The following is a 20605-nucleotide window of genomic DNA, read 5'->3' as shown; positions in this document are numbered from 1 at the left end:
CGCCAGCTCACTACGTGAACAAAGTTACTGTCTCTATAATTACTGTCTGTTAATACTGAGAAACTTACGTGAGAATGCTACGTTTTATTGAACAGCGAAAACTGCACAAAATTAGTAAATATTGCCTTGCGTAGATACAAATGGATATGTCACTGTGAATAAATGTCTTGTAATTAATTAGTAACTCATGAAAATCAGTAATAATCAAAGAAAACAAAACATCAGTAGTAAACAGTTACGTAAATGCAAAAACTTCGTGACGTCACTCACTGTAATGTTTACTGTCTTTTATTTTATTCAGAAAGTTACTTATGAATTCTGTCATTTAGCTTGAAAATTGTCGTAAAGATATAGCTCCATTCAATAACCACTCTCCTGTGAGTTAATGTTACGAAATTTTCAAAGTCAAAATTTCGATTGTAAAGGAAGGGGAAGTTTGTGATATGATTTTACTAACTCACTGGTTCCGTGAACTTCAACTCTTATTGCTATTCATTAACGATATTACTGGTAATCACTTGGTTAATTACTACTGTTATTTGCTCAAGACGTTAACAGACATTATTGACTGATTGTAGATGCATGAAACTGAAACTTATTTATCCGTGAAAAGTACACAAAAAATATCTTTTACTGAAGCTTACTCTGTTAAGTAATGTCTTTCAGACAACTGTGTACTAGGATGCAGCACTTCCGTTAATGGTAGTCTTGCAAATTATTGAAATTTTAATTATTATTATATCTTACATAAAACACTGCTACAGAGTCTCAGTCATCAGGGGTCACAAAGGATGCAGGCCGAACACAGGAAGAACGTAGACACAGGAACCATCGGTGTAACAGTTGTAAGCTGTCGTATCTGTTTTGGAAAAGTATCAGAGCTACAAGTGCTAATAGAAAGCACTGATGCTCAAATAGTTATAGGCACTGAAAGCTAGCTAAGGCCGGAGATTATCTCCGGCGAAATTTTTGCGAAGACCCTAACGATTTACGAAAGGATAGGCTAAACACGGTTGGCGGTGGCGTGTTTGTTGCTGTTAGAAATAGTTTATCTTCTCACGAAATTGAAGTAGACAGTTCCTGTGAGTCAGTGTGGGCAGAGGTTATTGTTGGCAACCGGAATAATAATAATTGGATGCTTTTATCAACCTCCCAATTCAGATGATACAATTGCTGAAAGGTTCAAAGAAAACTTCGAGTTTGACTTCAAATACATACGCGAGTCGTATGATTATAGTTGGTGGTCACTAATCTACCCTCGATGTGTTGGCAAAAATACATGTTTAATTCTGGAGGCACGTATAAAACATCATCCGAAATTGTGCCAAACGCATTCTCTGAAAATTGTTTCGAGCAGTTAGTTCATGAGCTCAAGCGAATAGTAAACGGTTGTGAAAACACACTTGATCTCTTAGCAACAAATAATCCTGAATTAATAACGAGCATCCAAACGGATACAGGGATTAGTGAACACAGGGTTGTCACAACGAGATTGAATATTGTAACACCCAAATACTCCAAAACTGATGATGATGATAGGTACGGTAGGCAATAATGTCTCTATCTACAAAGCTTTAAAGTCCACCAACATTAGGTACTCCACTACCACCTCGTACAATGGCAACAGTAAGCCAACCATTACCATGTGAAAATGTATCATTCAAGTCTATACTAAAATTAAGTCTACAACCACAGAAAAACTCCTTGACAGAGTGTAGGGGACCGATACGGGAGGTCGCACCGCCGTACTAGGCAAGGTCCTAGTGGAGGTGGTTTGCCATTGCCTTCCTCCGACCGTAATGGGGATGAATGATGATGAAGACGACACAACAACACCCAGTCATCTCGAGGCAGGTGAAAATCCGTGATCCCGCCGGGAATCGAACCCGGGACCCCCTGCTCAGAAAGCGAGAACACAGCGAGAAAACGAGCTGCGGGCAAAACAAAAAATATGAGATCCGTACCCAAACACTGGAAAGTTGCAAAAGTCACATCAATATTCAGGAAAGGTAGTAGGAGTAATCCACTAAATTACAAAAACAAAAAAAATGGTTGTTCTGTACATAGTTCCGCGTAGTCAGCGCGTACACAACTTTCCCACTAGAGCGCGCCCCGCTAAGCACAACAGCGCAGGCGCAGCGCTCGTCCGTCTCCGCACTGCGAGATGGCGCTGCCTTAAAGACGGACCAAATTCTGCTTCCGCCGATCCGCGTATTAATATGTAACGCAGCCAATGGGATTGCTGCCAACGTAGAACCTTTTCTCCTCGCGGATCACACTCGCGCAGCGATACCTGAACGCGCGAGGTATTATAATGAGTGTACAGACCTCCGATCACTCAGTCTGCATTAGTCTGCATTTATCTGCACCTGTCTGTACCAGTCTGCATTAGTCTGTGCCAGTATATAGTCAAGTTTCAGTCTGCGCCTAATAAGATTACCATTTTCCTGTACATAGCCATGAAGATAAACGTGTAGACACTTTGTCAAGTATCAGAGATGTGTGAGAATAAGATTAACGTACCAAGACCAAAGGAACTTCAGATTGTCAATTGTAATTAGCATCCAGAATCCAGTTACGTAAGGTTTATGCTTGTTACTATTTTAATAAATGTGTGTGAAAATTAATCAAGTTCTGTTTTAAGTTGGTCACCGTCAATCTGCTACTCTAAGCGTGCAAGTGGCATTTCTATCGTCTGACCTAACGGCAGAAGATAAACACGCCACGATAAGACCACGAGACATATTGCTGACACTCGCCTACTTCGTTAGAGCGACAAGTCAAATAATCTGATGGTGTGTGTACCGAAGGTCTTACAGTACGCACACCACAATGGTTCAAATGGCTCTGAGCACTATGGGGTTAACATCTGAGGTCATCAGTCCCCTAGAACTTAGAACTACTTAAACCTAACTAACCTAAGGACATCACACACATCCATACCTGAGGCAGGATTCGAGCCTGCGACCGTAGTGGTCGCGCGGTTCCAGACTAAAGCGCCTAGAACCGCTCGGTCACACGGGCCGGCCACTAAATTACAGGACCATATCATTAACATCAGTTTGCAGCAGGATGCTGGAACATACATTGTGTTCGAAAATTACGAACTACCTCGAAAGAAACTGTCTATTCACACACAGTCAACACCGATTTAGAAAACATCGTTCTTGTGAAACACAGCTAGCTTTTTATTCACATGAAATGTTGTGTGCTGTTGACAAGGTTTTCAGATTGATTCCGTTTTTCTGAATTTCCGGAAGGCTTTTGACCATGTACCACACTAGCAGTTTGTAGTGAAATTGCATGCTTATGGAAAATCGTCTCACAAGGAGACAGCACGACCGTGGGGACAGGGATTTTTCCGCAATTTTGTGTGGTGAAAGAGGACCCCTAACACCTCACGTGGTTAAAATATTAGGACGCACTACTCGGAAAATCCCGAGAAAAATCGACCCAAAGTTTCTTAGGTGCCGTATGAGTATAAAATGTTAGTCCATTGCCGAGCGGCCGTCATTTTTTTTTTTTTTTAAAAAAACATGGTTAGCGTTTGGACCATTATGCCAGAGGTCTCGGGTTCGATTCCTCCTCCCCCACATTTTTTTCTTCTGTTGCTTGCAAAATTGCAGCGCATTGTTACAGGAGAATCGTGAAATTAATTCCTGGGGAGATGGTAAAAATTCATTCTATAATTCACCATCAATTATCGTCACCAGTATTCCGAGACATGATTCAACATTCCTAGTTTGCCTCAAAATTATCAGAAACTCAAAATATTTTCGTAAATGTTAATGGGCATGTTTTTGTACAGATTTATTGCAAACGCTCTGTGACTGTAAAAAATTCGTTTTCATATGTTGCGCAAGATGTCGCAAAAACTATTGCTTTGTTTGTTTTTACGATAATTACCACTGCGGTTCTTGTTTATAATTATTATATGTATAAAAATTGAATGTTTCCCAATCGACTTTGTTATTCTGATTAAAATCCCAAAGTTTCTCCTCATATACTTTACAATGAAAAATGGAAAACCCTCTGCCATGATTTGTGTTGTTGGACAAAAAGAAAATAATTTTTATTCAACAATGTAACTAATTTGTTAAAGATAATGTGGGTTTGGGAAACTTTCTGAATAATTGGTGGAATAACAAGATAAAATGAAACGGAAGGAAAAAAAAGTGTGGACAAAGAATCGAACCCGAGTCCTTTGGCGTAAGAGTCCGAGCCCTAAACATCTAGGCCAGACGGCGCCTCGGCAATGCACTCACATTTTATACTCATACGGCACCTAAGAAACTTTGGATCGATTTTTCCCGGGATTTTCCGTGTAGTGCGTCCTAATATTTTAACCACGTGAGGTGTGTTCACCACACAAAATTTCGGACAAATCCCCGACCCCACGGCCGTGCCGTCTCCTTGTCAGTTATATGACTGGATTCGTGATTTCCTGTCAGAGAGGTCACAGTTCGTAGTAACTGACGGAAAGTCATCGAGTAAAACACAAGTGATTCCTGGCGCTCCCCAAGGTAGTGTTATAGGCCCTTTGGTGTTCCTTATCTACTTAAACGATTTGGGAGGCAATCTGAGCAGCCGTCTTAGGCTGTTTGCAGATAACGCTGTCGTTTATCGACTAATTAAGTGATCAGATGATCAAAACAAATTACCAAACGACTTAGAAAAAATACATGTATGGAGCGAAAATTGGCAGTTTACCCTAAATAGCGAAAAGTGTGAGGTCATTCACATGAGTGCTAAAAGGAATCCGTTAAACTTCGATTACACGATAAATCAGTCGAATATAAAGGCCGTAAGTTCAACTAAATACCTAGGAATTACAGTTACAAACAACTTAAATTGGAAGGAACACACAGAAAATGTTGTGGGGAACGCTAACTAAAGACTGAGTTTTATTGGCAGGACACTTAGTAAATGTAACAGATCTACTAAGAAGACTGCCTACATTACGCTTTTCGGTCCTCTTTTAGGACACTGTTGTGCTGTGTGAGATCCTTACAAGATAGGATTGACGGAGTACATCCGAAAAGTTCCAAGAAAGGCAGCACGTTTTGTATTACCACGAAATAGAGGAGAGAGTGTCACAGAAATGATACATGTTTTGGGCTGGACGTCATTAAAAGGCGTTCTTCGTTTTGACGGAATCTTCTCACGAAATTCCAACCACCAACTTTCTCCTCCGAATGCTAAAATATTTTGTTGACACCGACCTACATGATAAAATAAGGGAAATAAGGGAAAGATATAGGTGTTCGTTCTTTCCGCGCGCTGTACTAGATTGGAATAATATCGAATTGTGAAGTTGGTTCGATTAACCCTCTGCCAGGCACTTAAATGTGATTTGCAGAGTAGCCACGTAGATGTAGATGTAGATCATGACTCTCTCGGATCGTCAATAACGGATAGAATGGATACTACTAATGTATTTTATCTTAGGTATTATTGAAGGTCAACACTGCAGTATAACTAGGTATTATGCAAATACAAAACGAACAACGTCGCCGGCTGACCAATTAATTAGTTGGATCTTACTGCAGGTTAAGATGTCTTCAGCGTAATGTAAGGCATTGTTCGTTGACAAAGTGAGCACAGGCTCTTCTTCTTGCAGCTGTGCAACAAATGAAATTTGATCCACGGTTCTGTTCATGTCGATTTGCATCCGCCTGCTGTAATTATACGGTGTCCGTTTAATGCCAAGTATTTCGCTCGTCTGCAACAAATCATTCGCCGAGCCATTACGTGCTGTATCACCAATGCGTTACGACCATTTCTAAACAAAAAAGGCGCTGCGCGACTCGACTCGAATGAACTGCCTCTCTCAACACTCCGCTATTTCGCCTCTGCACTGTAATGAAAAGGTGGCGCGCTTACTCGCCCAGCGATAATGCAACTGCCAGTTCACTATACTCTCTGACAATGTCGTGACGTCCTGACTAAGCCAGCGTGACTACTTACACTAGCTTACAACTAACATTTAATTTAACTTTACAATGAGGAAATATTTCGTTTCATGATACAAACATTAGTACACTTATTTACAAATTTTGATTCATGGAAAAATACATCGAAAAGCAAAAATACACGGTCTCTAGGAGCAAATAGAATCGTTTGTATTATACATACTTTATATTAAAGGGAAACTGCTTTATTGGTTCAAGTGCCTCTGAGCACTATGGGACTTAACATCAGAGGTCATCAGTCCCCTAGAACTTAGATCTACTTAAACCTAACTAACCTAAGGACATTACGCACTTCCATGCCCGAGGAAGGATTCGAACCTGCGACCGTAGAGGAAACTGCTTTATTCTTGCTACAATATAACGAACACAAAAAAGACAGACATTATTATGTCTTTTAGTTCCAAATGAAGAGAATACGGCCTACGTATGGGTGGAATTTATCGTCTGGAGCAAGGTCGCAACAAGCAAATTAAATCTTCGGAAATCAATCGTACCGTCGAACCCAGTGGTCCTCTTGCCGTATACTCCACCGTAGAACCTGTGCCAGCAGTCGACGGAAGTCGTAGATGGAAATTACAGTGTCAACAAAAGATTGACACAGACCCGTAGGCGTCCTCAAGTAGACTTTTGGCTAAGTCTACTGCTCACGAGAAGCAATAAACTCCCTTTTTCTCTTAAATGGCATAAATTTTCATTCAAATCTAAGCCGGATAACTACCTTGCAGCACACAACAAATTTGCACTATATATTTACTATGATACATCTCCTGCGGTAATTTCGTTTTTGATGGTTTCATATACCTCTGTTTCAGAATTTCACATGAATCACTTGAAAAAACTAATTTTCTGAACAGATCGAAAGGCAGTAGGAGCGGGGATATCAGAGTCACCAGTTTCGGCGTCACATTAACGACCGATTTTGGGGTCTTGGCTAGGCGCAAACAGATAAATTTACCTTGTGCTGCCAAATTACGATTCTTTTTATATTCCTTTGCCTTGTCCCCCTCGGTTCTGGGAAATGTGATTCTTACGAGACCTCCCGAGCTAATAAGATCGTTAGCTTTGCAAGGCACTCTGGTTGTGAGGATGAACTAGATGCTTTGACGAGGGCTGAGATCACGTGACCGGTGGCCGGGTAGATTCCGCTGCACGTGAGCCTGGCCGCGGCACGTAATCACCGCACGTGCCGCCGGCGCCGACCCGTCAGCGGCAGCTATTGACTTCCCGGTAGTCGCGCCGTCTGGCTTCAGCGCGTGCAGATTAACGCCTGAACCCGATACCCGCCACGTTTCCAGTACAGATACCTGTTGCTCCTCAGGAATTCTAATTCCTTCTTAGAAAAGTGTCTGACAACGTGCAAGAGCGAACTGATACGAATTTCATAAGGCACCTAGAATTATCTAGAGTTGTTATATTATGTGTACAATTATATTAGAATACATACATACAATGCATTATTACAATAGGCCCATTTCTACGTGATTGCCATCTCAAGGATATCTGTGAAAAGTATGTAGTTTACGAGGTGCATTCAAGTTCTAAGGCCTCCGATTTTTTTTCTAATTAACTACTCACCCGAAATCGATGAAACTGGCGTTACTTCTCGACGTAATCGCCCTGCAGACGTACACACTTTTCACAACGCTGACGCCATGATTCCATGGCAGCGGCGAAGGCTTCTTTAGGAGTCTGTTTCGACCACTGGAAAATCGCTGAGGCAATAGCAGCACGGCTGGTGAATGTGCGGCCACGGAGAGTGTCCTTCATTGTTGGAAAAAGCCAAAAGTCACTAGGAGTCAGGTCAGGTGAGCAGGGAGCATGAGGAATCACTTCAGAGTTGTTATCACGCAGAAACTGTTGCGTAACGTTAGCTCGATGTGCGGGTGCGTTGTCTTGGTGAAACAGCACACGTGCAGCCCTTCCCGGACGTTTTTGTTGCAGTGCAGGAAGGAATTTGTTCTTCAAAACATTTTCGTAGGATGCACCTGTTACCGTAGTGCCCTTTGGAACGCAATGGGTAAGGATTACGCCCTCGCTGTCCCAGAACATGGACACCATCATTTTTTCAACACTGGCGGTTACCCGAAATCTTTTTAGTGGCGATGAATCTGTGTGCTTCCATTGAGCTGACTGTCGCTTTGTTTCTGGATTGAAAAATGGCATCCACGTCTCATCCATTGTCACAACTGACGAAAAGAAAGTCCCATTCATGCTGTCGTTGCGCGTCAACATTGCTTGGCAACATGCCACACGGGCAGCCATGTGGTCGTCCGTCAGCATTCGTGGCACCCACCTGGATGACACTTTTCGCATTTTCAGGTCGTCATGCAGGATTGTGTGCACAGAACCCACAGAAATGCCAACTCTGGAGGCGATCTGTTCAACAGTTATTCGGCGATCCCCCAAAACAATTCTCTCCACTTTCCCGATCATGTCGTCAGACCGGCTTATGCCCGAGGTTGTTTCGGTTTGTTGTCACACGATGTTCTGCCTTCATTAAACTGTGGCACCCAAGAACGTACTTTCGACACATCCATAACTCCATCACCACATGTCTCCTTCATCTGTCGATGAATTTCAATCGGTTTCACACCACGCAAATTCAGAAAACGAATGATTGCACGCTGTTCAAGTAAGGAAAACGTTGCCATTTTAAGTATTTAAAACAGCTGTCATTCTCGCCGCTGGCGGTAAAATTCCATCTGCCATACGGTGCTGCCAGCTCTGCGACATATTGACAATGAACGCGGCCGCATTTTAAAACAATGCGCATGTTTCTATCTCTTTCCAGTCCGGAGAAAAAAATCGGAGGCCTTCTAACTTGAATGCTCCTCGTATTACGATATTTCATGTTTTTTTAGTAGAAAATTTAACCTGTTACAAAATTATGATATGCTACGAATATTAGTTGGTCTTGATACCCATACGACGTCGGTATCTAAGTTTGCTCTTTTGATGCTGCTGGAGCTGTAGTAGATGTTCAATTTTTGTTGGAATAGTAATTTATGTAATTCGAATAATTTTCTGTGAGTGTGAAATTCTACGTGAACAGATCGGAATGAAACACAAATACTCCACGGAAAATTTTATTAAAATTATCGTTCCAAACAAGACATGAACTGAAAAACAATATTCACACTACTGGCCATTAAAATTGCTACACCATCAAAATGACGTGCTACAGACGCGAAATTTAACCGACAGGAAGAAAATGCTGTGATATGCAGATGATTAGCTTTTCAGAGCATTCACGGAAGGCTGGCGCCGCTGGCGACACCTGCAATGTGCTGGCAGGAGGAAAATTTCCAACCGATTTCTCATACACAAACAGCTGTTGACCGGCGATGCCTGGTGAAACGTTGTTGTGATGCCTCGTGTAAGGAGCAGAAATGCATACCATCACATTTCCGACTTTGGTAAAGGTCGGATTGTAGCCTATCGCGAGTGTGGTTTATCGTATCGTGAGATTGCTGCTCGCGTTAGTCGAGATCCAATGACTGTTAGCAGAATATGGAATCGGTGGGTTCAGGAGGGTAATACGGAATGCCGTGCTGGATCCCAACGGCCTCGTATCACTAGCAGTCGAGATGACAGGTATCTTATCCGCATGGCTGTAACGGATCGTGCAGCCACGTCTCGATCCCTTAGTCAACAGATGGGGACGTTTGCAAGACAGCAACCATCTGCACGAAGAGTTCGGCGACGTTTGAAGCAGTATGGACTATTAGCTGGGAGACCATGGCTGCGGTTACCCTTGACGCTTCATCGCAGACAGGAGCGCCCGCGATGGTGTACTCGACGACGAACCTGGGAGCACGAATGGCAAAACGTCTTTTTTTTGGGTGAATCCAGGTTCTGTTTACAGCATCATGATGGTGGCATCCGTGTTTGGCGACATCGCGGTGAACGCCCATTGGAAGCGTGTATTCGTCATCGCTATCCTGGTGTATCACCCGGCGTAATGGTATGGGGTGCCATTGGTTACACGTCTCGGTCAGTTCTTGCTCGCACTGACGGCACTTTGAACAGTGGACATTACATTTCAGATGTGTTGCGACCGGTGGCTCTACCCTTCATTCGATAGCTGCGAAACCCTACATTTCAGCAGGATAATACACGACCGTATGTTGCAGGCCCTGTACGGGCCTTTCTGGATACAGAAAATGTTCGACTGCTGCCCTGTCCAGCACATTCTCCAGACCTCTCACCAACTGAAAACGTCTTGTCAATGGTGGCCGAGCAACTGGCTCGTCACAATACGCCAGTCATTACTCTTGTTGAACTGTGGTATCGAGTTGCAGCTGCATGGGCAGCTGTAGCTGTAAACGCCATCCAAGCTCTGTTTCACTCAATGCCCAGGCGTATCAAGGCCGTTATTACAGCCTGACGTGGTTGTTCTGGGTACAGATTTCTCAGGATCTATGCACCCAAATTGCGTGAAAATGTAATCACATGTCAGTTCTAGTATAATATATTTGTCCAATGAGTACCCGTTTTTCATCTGTATTTCTTCTTGGTGTAGCAATTTCAATGGCCAGTAGTGTACAAACTTATCACAGATGAGGTTACCACAAAATTTAAAGTAATTACTGGAAAGCATGCATTTACGTGAACAACGTCGGGGAGCTGTTACGAAACTACTGCACCTTAACACTATCTGGCATAACCAATTCCGTAAAAAACAAGGGATTAAATTACCTATTATCGTAGAACCAGATGAATAGGAATCATACATGTAACAATAACATAACTGATAAGATCAAAGATATGACCTAGAGAATATCAAAGAAGTAAACTGCCTGTAGCCCTGTGACATAGCTGTCACGAAACGTAATTACGAAATAAACTTTCAGAATTCGACAGTTACACAAACAACTGTTCTAACAAAATTCAAAATCTACTACAACTCCAACAGCACCAAAGGAGCAAACGTATAACGTTTTGAGATCCTCACCTTTAGAGAGAGAAATTTGTTTAGTTTGTTTCCTGCTCTTACCAACTGTTCTCACGTTGGGTCGGCTTCTAGTGTTTCTTACCACGAAGAATCCGGGAAAGAAACATTTTAGTCATCCTTTGGTTAATCCGAGTTTCTTCAAGATAATGAAAAGGTATTCTAGAGACCACTCCCATCACGAATCTTTTGTTGGTTTACTTAAATTATTTAGTAAAGCAACATGTTTAGAGGCGTAAAACCCTGTCTTCAGGCTAAACAGCAGTCCGAAAACACCTATCAAAAGCTCGCATAGATATTAAAGTTGTTCTTAACAGTCTTGGCATGTAATGTGGTCACCCTGCGTAGAAAGAGAAGCATAAGCTGAGGGAACATTTACTCTGTTTGTTAGTCTGCTGTTCACATAAATCTTTTTTAAAAAAAACACTTATTTTGTTAGTATGAAATGGCTGTCTTCTCGTAGTGTGTTCAGGTGTACTCATTGCTGTTGCTTAGATCTTGTTAATTACCGTTTATGAATTTTATAGAAAGGTGTGCGACATCTCACAAACAGTCGATAAACCGAGAAAGACAGGAATTTATAAAGTCACGCCCAGTCAATGTAGCAAATACTATATTGGCCAATGGTACAGACATTTTAAAACACATTTTAAGGAACATATTGACTGTTTCAGATTTGATAAAGCTGACAAATCAGCTTTAACGAAACAGAACATAGTATTGCAATAGATAACAATTATAGTTCTGCACACTTTAGAGAAGAGCTGGAAAATGTACATCTCATAGTAATGGAAAAATTCATCCATGATCAAATGTAGAAAAATGAGATTCTAAACGAAATTACAAATATGAAGAATTCAATTTTTTTCAATTTCAATTCAGTACTGTTAAAATACTAATACGTAACGTTGAAGACTGTATAGTGTGAGGCAGCTAAGAATGAGTGAATGTATTGAAGAGCGGTTTTCGCCAAATCAAAGGTGACAATATAGCGGGTTTCCTGACGGTAGGAAGTACCTTTTATCGTATATAGTCGCCGAAATACAACGCCGACTTCCTTTTTTTTCTAAAGGAACTAGATATTTTTTCAATGGCATTTGAAAGAAACTTGCAAGACAACTTCAACGACATGATATGTACCGGACTTGATAAATTGTATCGAGATAACAGCGCCGCAAACCACTGTCCCGCCTTCAGGAGAAGAGGATCCACAAACGTATGCCCTATTACACTACATGAAGACATCCTTGCGAACAAAGTGAGTGATTATTTAAAAATATACGTAAACAGCAGACTAATAAGCGAAGAAATATTCCCTCATATTAGGTTAAGCTTTTCATTCTGTGCCGAATGGCCAAAGCACATGCCAAGACTGTAAAGAACAACTATTACATCTATATGTTCGTTTGTTAAATGCTTTTTATTACCGTTGTAGCCTGGAGATAATATCTGTGTGTCGAAACATGTTTAGTTATTAAACAATTTAAATAAATCACCAAAAATGTGTGACTGGCAGCGGTCTCCGGAAAAAAATTTCAGACCAATTTCAGAAAAATTGGATGATTTTTCAAGAGAAAGAGCCTCACAAATTGATAAAGTCAGTGACGCGTTGGTCCACATCTGGCCCTTGGGCAAGCCGTTACTTTGCTTGACGTTATTTGATCGAGTTTTTGCACATCCTCCTGAGGGATATCGTGCCAAAATTCTGATCAATTGGCGTATTATATCGTCAAAACCCCAATATGGTTGGAGGGTCGTGTCGATGATGCTCCAAATGTTCTTAATTGGGTAGGGATCTGGTGATCTTGCTGGTCAAGGTAGGGTTTGAGAAGCACGAAGGCAAGCAGTAGAAACTGTCGTCGAATACGGACGGGCATTATCTTGCTGAAATGTAAACTGGACGTAGGGTATCGCCGGCGTACCGTTGTGCAGTAAGGCTGCTGCAGATGACAACCAAAGGTACTCTGCTGGTTGTAGGGCTATATGGGGGGGGGGGGGCGGGGAGGGAGGCGACATGTTGGTATTCCACTGCCTTCCGGATCGTCTCCATTACATCTTGGTCATTGGAGCTCAGTTCGAAGTGACTCCATCAGTGAAGACAATTTTATTCCAGTCAGAGGGATGCCAGACAGAATACGTATCTGCAGACGCTCTGAACACCGATTGGATACCAGCCGGACTCGCCCTTATTCGGCCCGACAGCCAGGAATGACGGTCTGGAGTGCCGTTTCTATGGTTTCACCGCCAGACACCACACTTGCTAGGTGGTAGCCTTTAAATCGGCCGCGGTCCGTTAGTATACGTCGGAGCCGCGTGTCGCCACTATCAGTGATTGCAGACCGAGCGCCGCCACACGTCAGGTCTAGTCTAGAGAGACTCCCTAGCACTCGCCCAGTTGTACAGCCGACTTTGCTAGCGATGATTCACTGTCTACATACGCTGTCAATTGCAGAGACGACAGTTTAGCATAGCCTTCAGCTACGTCATTTGCTACGACCTAGCAAGGCACCATAGTCAGGTACTATTCTGAACAGATAACATTGTGACTCATGTACTGTCAAGAGCGACATTCATCATTAATGGATTAAAGTTAAGTATGAAACTAATTACGTCCGCTTCCTGAATTCTAATTCCTTGTCATGTTCCAGACCTCACGTCAGTATAGTTCTTCCCTTCTCACACCAGCCTGCGTGAGCTAAAACGCGTGCAATTCGGCCTCCTCTAGTAACACGGTGTTGGATCTTCAGCCAACACAACAGTTTCTTTTCGTAGTGAGACCTCTTTGGTTGTCATCCGCTGCACCCTTACAGCACAGCGGGACGTCGACCATATTCTAGGCCTCGTTTTGATGCCCTTTATGGCAAGCCATCCTAGGCACACATTTCAGCAAGATAATGCCCGTCTGACAGTTTCTACTGCCTGTCTTCGTGCATGTCAAACTCTAGCCTTGGCCAGCTAGATGGCTGGATCTCTACTCAACTGAGAACGTTTGGAGCACTATGGGCATGGCTCTCCAACCAGCCGTTGGAGACCGTCGCAGTTATTTGAAGACAAATGTTGATGGAGTTGAGACAGCAACCAGCCACAAATATTCTTATATTTTTAGCCAAATATTCATACATTTTTGCTTAGCTAACTTGGTAGCTCTAGTTATGCCAAAGGTTCATAAAGAAAATTGTCCCATTCACCCGATTGTTAACTCAAGAAACAGCCTTGCATACTTCATAAGCCGTAAACTGAAAGACCTCATTACCAAATACTACACATTTGAAAATAACTACACCATACATAACACACATGAAATCATAAGCTTAATTGAAGACATCCACATCCCACCTACAGCTAAATTAGCATCACTAGACATAGTCAACCTATACACGAACATCCCTGTCAAAGAGACTATTAACTTTATAAGAAACAATCTGCTTAAATATAAGAAAATTAGTATCCCAGAGATCTATGAACTCATAGAAATACTTACACTTATTCTAGAGCATAATTACTTTAGCTTCAACAAACAACATGATGGTTTGGCAATAGGAAGTAGCTTAGCTAGGATATTGGCTGATATTTACATCAAACATATAGAACAAAAATTCTTCTTAACCAACCAGCACATCTCAAACAAAATAATCTACTACAGAAGATATGTTGATGATACAATCTCGCTTTTTGAAGGTACAAACAATGAAATTGATGCATTAGCAGCAGATCAAAGCAAAATGCACAAAAATATTAAATTCGCAGTTGAACATGAAACTAATAAAAGCATTAACTTTCTTGACCTGATGATTTACGATAGTAACCATAAACATCAATCTAGTATTCACAGAAAACCTACCACCACAGATGTCAGTATTGACAACTCATCGTGCCACCCTCGCCAACAAAAGATGGCATACTTCAGAGCCATGGTACATCGAATTAAAAAAGTACCAATGAGTGACACAGACCAACAAAATGAAATCAATATAATTAAAATACTTGCTCTTAATAATGGATACAAACTCACAATAACAGAAAAACTCCACAACGAAATGCAAACAAAAACCACAGTTCCACTAAACAGCAATCCACACAACATGCACTCCAAGCCAAATGAGTGTGTGACAGAAGCCAAACCTAAATACGCTGCTCTCCCATACAAAGACCCCTTACCATACAAAATAGCAAACTTATTTAAAAAGAAAAATATATCAATCAGCTTTTCCACAAATAATAAATTACAACAAAAAGTAATCCACGATGTAAACACCTTCAAGGGCCCCTACAGTGAATCAGGAATATACAAGCTCAAATTTGATACATGCCCAAAATTCTGAATTGGACAGACAGGCAGAAGTTTCGAAGTTAGATAAAAAGAACACATTGATGCTTTAAGGCTTGGCAACGTGAACAAATCTGTATTTGCAGCCCATATTGCTGAAGAAAACTACTCAGTGAGAAACAGTGAGAACAGCTTAAAACTTTTACATCTAGTAGAAAAGGGAGCCATTATGAATGCATTGGAAGAAAAAGAAATACACATACACACACAAAAACAGCACCCCAGATTATATCCTTAATGAACAAACAGAGCTGGCTAACACTCCTTTAGTAAAAAATTTCCAAAAATTAATAAACACCCTCCAAAGTAAATAGTATTCCTACACCTATCTGCAGATCAAGTAACAAATTTATCTGTTACTACAATTCTCATAACATCTTTATATTTAGTGTAGGAGTATTCGCTCTAATCTTCACAAATTCAATACCTCCCCGTACTGGTGTAAAAGGCGTTTCAGTTGCATAAGTGACTATACAGTACTGACCATTAAAATTGCTACAACAAGAAGACATGCAGATGATAAACGGGTATTCATTGGACAGATATATTATACTAGAACTGACATGTGATTACATTTTCACGCAGTTTGGGTCCATAGATCCTGAGAAATCAGTACTCAGAACAACCACCTCTGGCCGTAATAACGGCCTTGATACGCCTGGGCATTGAGTCAAACAGAGCTTGGATGGCGTGTACAGGTACGGCTGCCCATGCAGCATCAACACGATACCACAGTTCATGAAAAGTATTGACTGGCGTATTTTGACGAGCCAGTTGCTCGGCCATCATTGACCAGACGTTTTCTATTGGTGAGAGATCTGGAGAATGTGATGGGCAGGGCAGCAGTCGAACATTTTCTGTATCCAGAAAGGCCCGTACAGGACCTGCAACATGCGGTCGCGCATTATCCTGCTGAAATGTAGGGTTTCGCAGGAATCGAATGCAGGGTAGAGCCACGGGTCATAACACATCTGAAATGTAACGTCCACTGTTCAAAGTGCCGTCAATGCGAACAAGAGGTGACCGTGACATGTAACCAATGGCACCCCATACCATCACGCCGGGTGATACGCCAGTATGGCGATGACGAATACACGCTTGCAATGTGCGTTCACCGCGATGCCGCCAAACACGGATGCCACCATCATGATGCTGTAAACAGAACCTGGATTCATCCGAAAAATTGACGTTTTGCCATTCGTGCACCCAGGTTCGTCGTCGAGTACACCATCGCAGGCGCTCCTGTCTGTGATGAAGCGTCAGGGGTAACCGCAGCCATGGTCTCCCGGCTGATAGTCCATGCTGCTGCAAACGTCGTCGAACTGTTCGTGCTGATGGTTGTTGTCTTGCAAACGTCCCCATCTGTTGACTCAGCGATCGAGACGTGGCTGCACGATCCGTTACAGCCATGCGGATTAGATGTCTGTCATCTCGACTGCTAGTGATACGAGGTCGTTGGGATCCAGCAGGGCGTTCCGTATTACCCTCCTGAAGCCAACGATTCAATATTCTGCTAACAGTCATTGGATCTCGACGAACGCGAGCAGCAATGTCGCGATACGATAAACCGCACTCGCGATAGGCTACAATCAGACCTTTATCAAAGTCCGAAACGTGATGGTATGCATTTCTCCTCCTTACACGAGGCATCACAACAATGTTTCACCAGGAAACGCCGGCCAACTGGTGTTTGTGTATGAGAAATCGGTTGGAAACTTTCCTCATGTCAGCACGTTGTAGGTGTCGCCACCTGCGGCAACCTTGTTTGAATGCTCTGAAAAGCTAATCAATTTGCAAATCACAGCATCTTCTTCCTGTCGGTTAAATTTCGCGTCTGTAGCACGTCATGTTAGTGGTGTAGCAATTTTAATGGCCAGTAGTGTACGTAACTGGAGCAGACACGGGATCACTCTAGTGAAGATATCGGTTGAAAATGGAAAAATCCATTGAGATAAACGACTTGGACAAATGGTGGATTATTATTACGCAGAGACAGTGAACGATTATCCCAAAATCGGCGAAACTGGTCGAATATTCACGTGGTACTGTCGAGAGCATCTACGGAAAGAAGTAGGGCAGTGAAATGGCAGGTAGGCGCTATATGGTTGGACGTCCACGACTCTGCACAGAACATGGGGTTCCGAGGCATGTCTGCTCTGCAAAGTAGGATAGATGGTGGGTGACCTGTGGTGTCCCTGCCGAAAGAGCACAGTGCTGGTGCACGCACAAGTCTTTCGGAGCACACCGTTTACTGTACGTTGTGTAACATGAAGCTCCACAGCGGATTACCCCCACGCGTTCACGTGTTGACGCTACGACATCGTTAGTTGCGATTGCAGTAGGCACGGGACCATCAGGATTTGACCGTCGACCAATGGAAACCCGTCGGCTCTTCGGGTGAATCACTTTTTTGCGACATTAGGTCGATGATCGTCTCCACAAACGCCGCCATCGAGATGAACGGCAGTTCGAGACGTGCAGCTTGCGATGGACGCAGGTTGGTGGGTGGAGTATAATGCTACGGGAGACATTCTCCCGCGTTTGCTAAGACCTGTGGTAGTAATCGAAGACAAGATGACAGCTGCGAACCGCTTGCACCGCTTCATGCTTGGTGTCTTCTCCGACGGCGATGACGTTTGTCAGCAGCGTAATTGCCCGTGTCTGGGAGCCCGAACCGTGCTACAGTGGTTTGAAGAGCCTTATACCAGGTGTACCGGTATGAAATGAGCGTTTTTTCGTGAAAATGAAACACTAATTTTGAACTGAAAAGTAAAAACATTTTATTCAAAGTACTGACCATTGGTTTCTATACATTTTGACCACCTTTCTGGCAATTTGTGGACACCACGCCAATAGAAATGTTCGTCTTTTGAAGCCAATCAGACACCCAATTTTCGACTTTTTCGCAGGAATTGAAGTGTTCCTCAGCCAATGCGTGTCCCATTGATGAAAACAAATGATAGTCGGAAGGGGGTACGTCTGGGTGGGGGTATCAGCTCAAAGCCACGTGTTTTGATTGTATCCTGAACCAGTTTTGCTTTGTGTGCAGGTGCTTTGTCGTGTAAAAAATTATTTTGCTATGTCTTCTGGCCCATTCTGGTCTTTTTTTGATCAATACATAGTTCAAATTGTTCATTTGTTATCTGTAGCGATTAGTATTCACAGTTTCACCGGGTTTTAGAAGCTCATGGTACACCACACCTTTCTGATCCCACCAAACAGAGAGCATTGTCTTCTTGCCAAATCGATCTGGTTTTGCAATCGATATTGATGGTTGTCCCGGAGTAACCCATGATTTTTCCCATTTAGAATTCTTAAAATGAATCCATTTTTCATCGCCAGTAACAGTTCGATGCAAAATTGATTTTCTGTCATGTCTTTGAAGCAAAATTTGATAAATGGTTTTTCGGTTTTCCATCTGTCATTCATTCAATTCATGTGGCACCCACTTCCCACACTTTTGGATCTTTCCCATAGCTTTCAAAAGGTCAGAAATTGTTTGTTGTGCAACATTTAGCCATGCTGCCATTTGCTTCTGAATCAAAGTATCATCTTCATCCAATATTGCTTGCAATTTTTTGGTGGTCTTCCACGTTCTTCATTTCTTACATCAAAATAATTATTTCTGAACCTTTGAAACCATCTTTTGCATGTTGCTTCTGATAGAGCATGATCACCATATGCCTCGACAAGCATCCGATGCGACTCTGCAGCACTTTTTTTTCAAATGAAAACAAAAAATTAATGCTTTCCGCAGATCATCACTTTCTGGTACAAAATTCGACATTGTTAACACAATGAGAACATATGATGCTGTTTGTTCCATGAATTGATGTATACTAAATATTGTAAGTAGGCTGTTTATGTTTTCTTATTGGCAACGTTACGTAGCGCTCTGTATGAGAATCACTGGCTGTGCGGTGTGCAGTCTGTGGCTAGTTTGCATTGTTGTCTGCCGTTGTAGTGTTGGGCAGCTGGATGTGAACAGCGCGTAGCGTTGCGCAGTTGGAGGTGAGCCGCCAGCAGTGGTGGATGTGGGGAGAGAGATGGCGGAGTTTTGAAATTTGTAATACTGGATATCATGAACTGCTATATACATTATGACTTTTGAACACTATTGAGGTAAATACATTGTTTGTTCTCTATTAAAATCTTTCATTTGCTAACTATGCCTATCAGTAGTTAGTGCCTTCCGTAGTTTGAATCTTTTATTTAGCTGGCAGTAGTGGCGCTCGCTGTATTGCAGTAGTTCGAGTAATGAAGATTTTTGTGAGGTAAGTGATTTGTGAAAGGTATAGGTTAATGTTAGTCAGAGCCATTCTTTTGTAGGGATTATTGAAAGTCAGATTGCGTTGCGCTAAAAAAATATTGTGTGTCAGTTTAAGCATAGTCTTGTATAATTTTTCTAAGGGGACGTTTCATATGTCGACCCTTAGCCGAGGATACCTCACTGGAATCTTCTGATCTTTTTCCTTGTAGTTTGTGTAATTAGTGTAGCTATTGTTTATTGCTAGCGCGTAATTGTAGAGAGAATCTCCTTTGTAGTTGCAGTCTTTCATTGTTGTACAGTAAAACAGTTGTGGCATGCATGTAGATTTGCACCAAGTATTTCGCAGCTGCGCTTGCAATTAACTACATATTATTTTCAGTGCTATGTTAATGTGTTCTCTTATTTTTGCTCTTCAAATTGTGCTTTTCTGTGTTATCGTGTGAAATATTGTGACAATAATGGCGTGTGAAAAACGTAACACTAGGCTCCAAAGTAAACTGAGAAATAATAGTGATGACGAGCGTAGCTTATCAGCAGCACTGTGTAATGAATTAACAGACATTCGAAGTAGTAATTTGGTAATTGTGCATAGGGAAATGGAGCAGGCGGCAAATAATGGTGTAGACAGTGAAACAGGTAGTGAACAGGGAAGCATTATCGATCGATCGGTCGGCAACAGCTCGCCTCAGGAACCCGAAATGACAGGACACAATTTCGCGTTTTGGGCCCTCACCGTTTTCTCAAATAAGTCAAGACACATTTTCTGCTTGTCAAAATGTGAATGTTGCCGGTGCAAATTCACTGCCGAAAAGCACTGAGGAACATGTTTCAGACACCAGTGCACTGTTATTACAGTTAATGCAACAAATGGGACAAAGGCTTCAAAAGTTAGACACAATGGAACAAAATCTTCAAAAGTTAGACACAATGGAACAACACCAGAGACAAACACAGCAACAGTTAGACACAATGGAACAAAATCTTCAAAAGTTAGACACAATGGAACAAAATCTTCAAAAGTTAAACACAGTGGAACAAAATCTTAAAAAGTTAGACACAATGGAACAAAATCTTAAAAAGTTAGA

This window comes from Schistocerca cancellata, chromosome 2 (assembly GCF_023864275.1).
Source record: "Schistocerca cancellata isolate TAMUIC-IGC-003103 chromosome 2, iqSchCanc2.1, whole genome shotgun sequence".
In the NCBI taxonomy this organism is placed as follows: Eukaryota; Metazoa; Arthropoda; class Insecta; order Orthoptera; family Acrididae; genus Schistocerca; species Schistocerca cancellata.
This window is presented reverse-complemented; position numbering follows the sequence as displayed.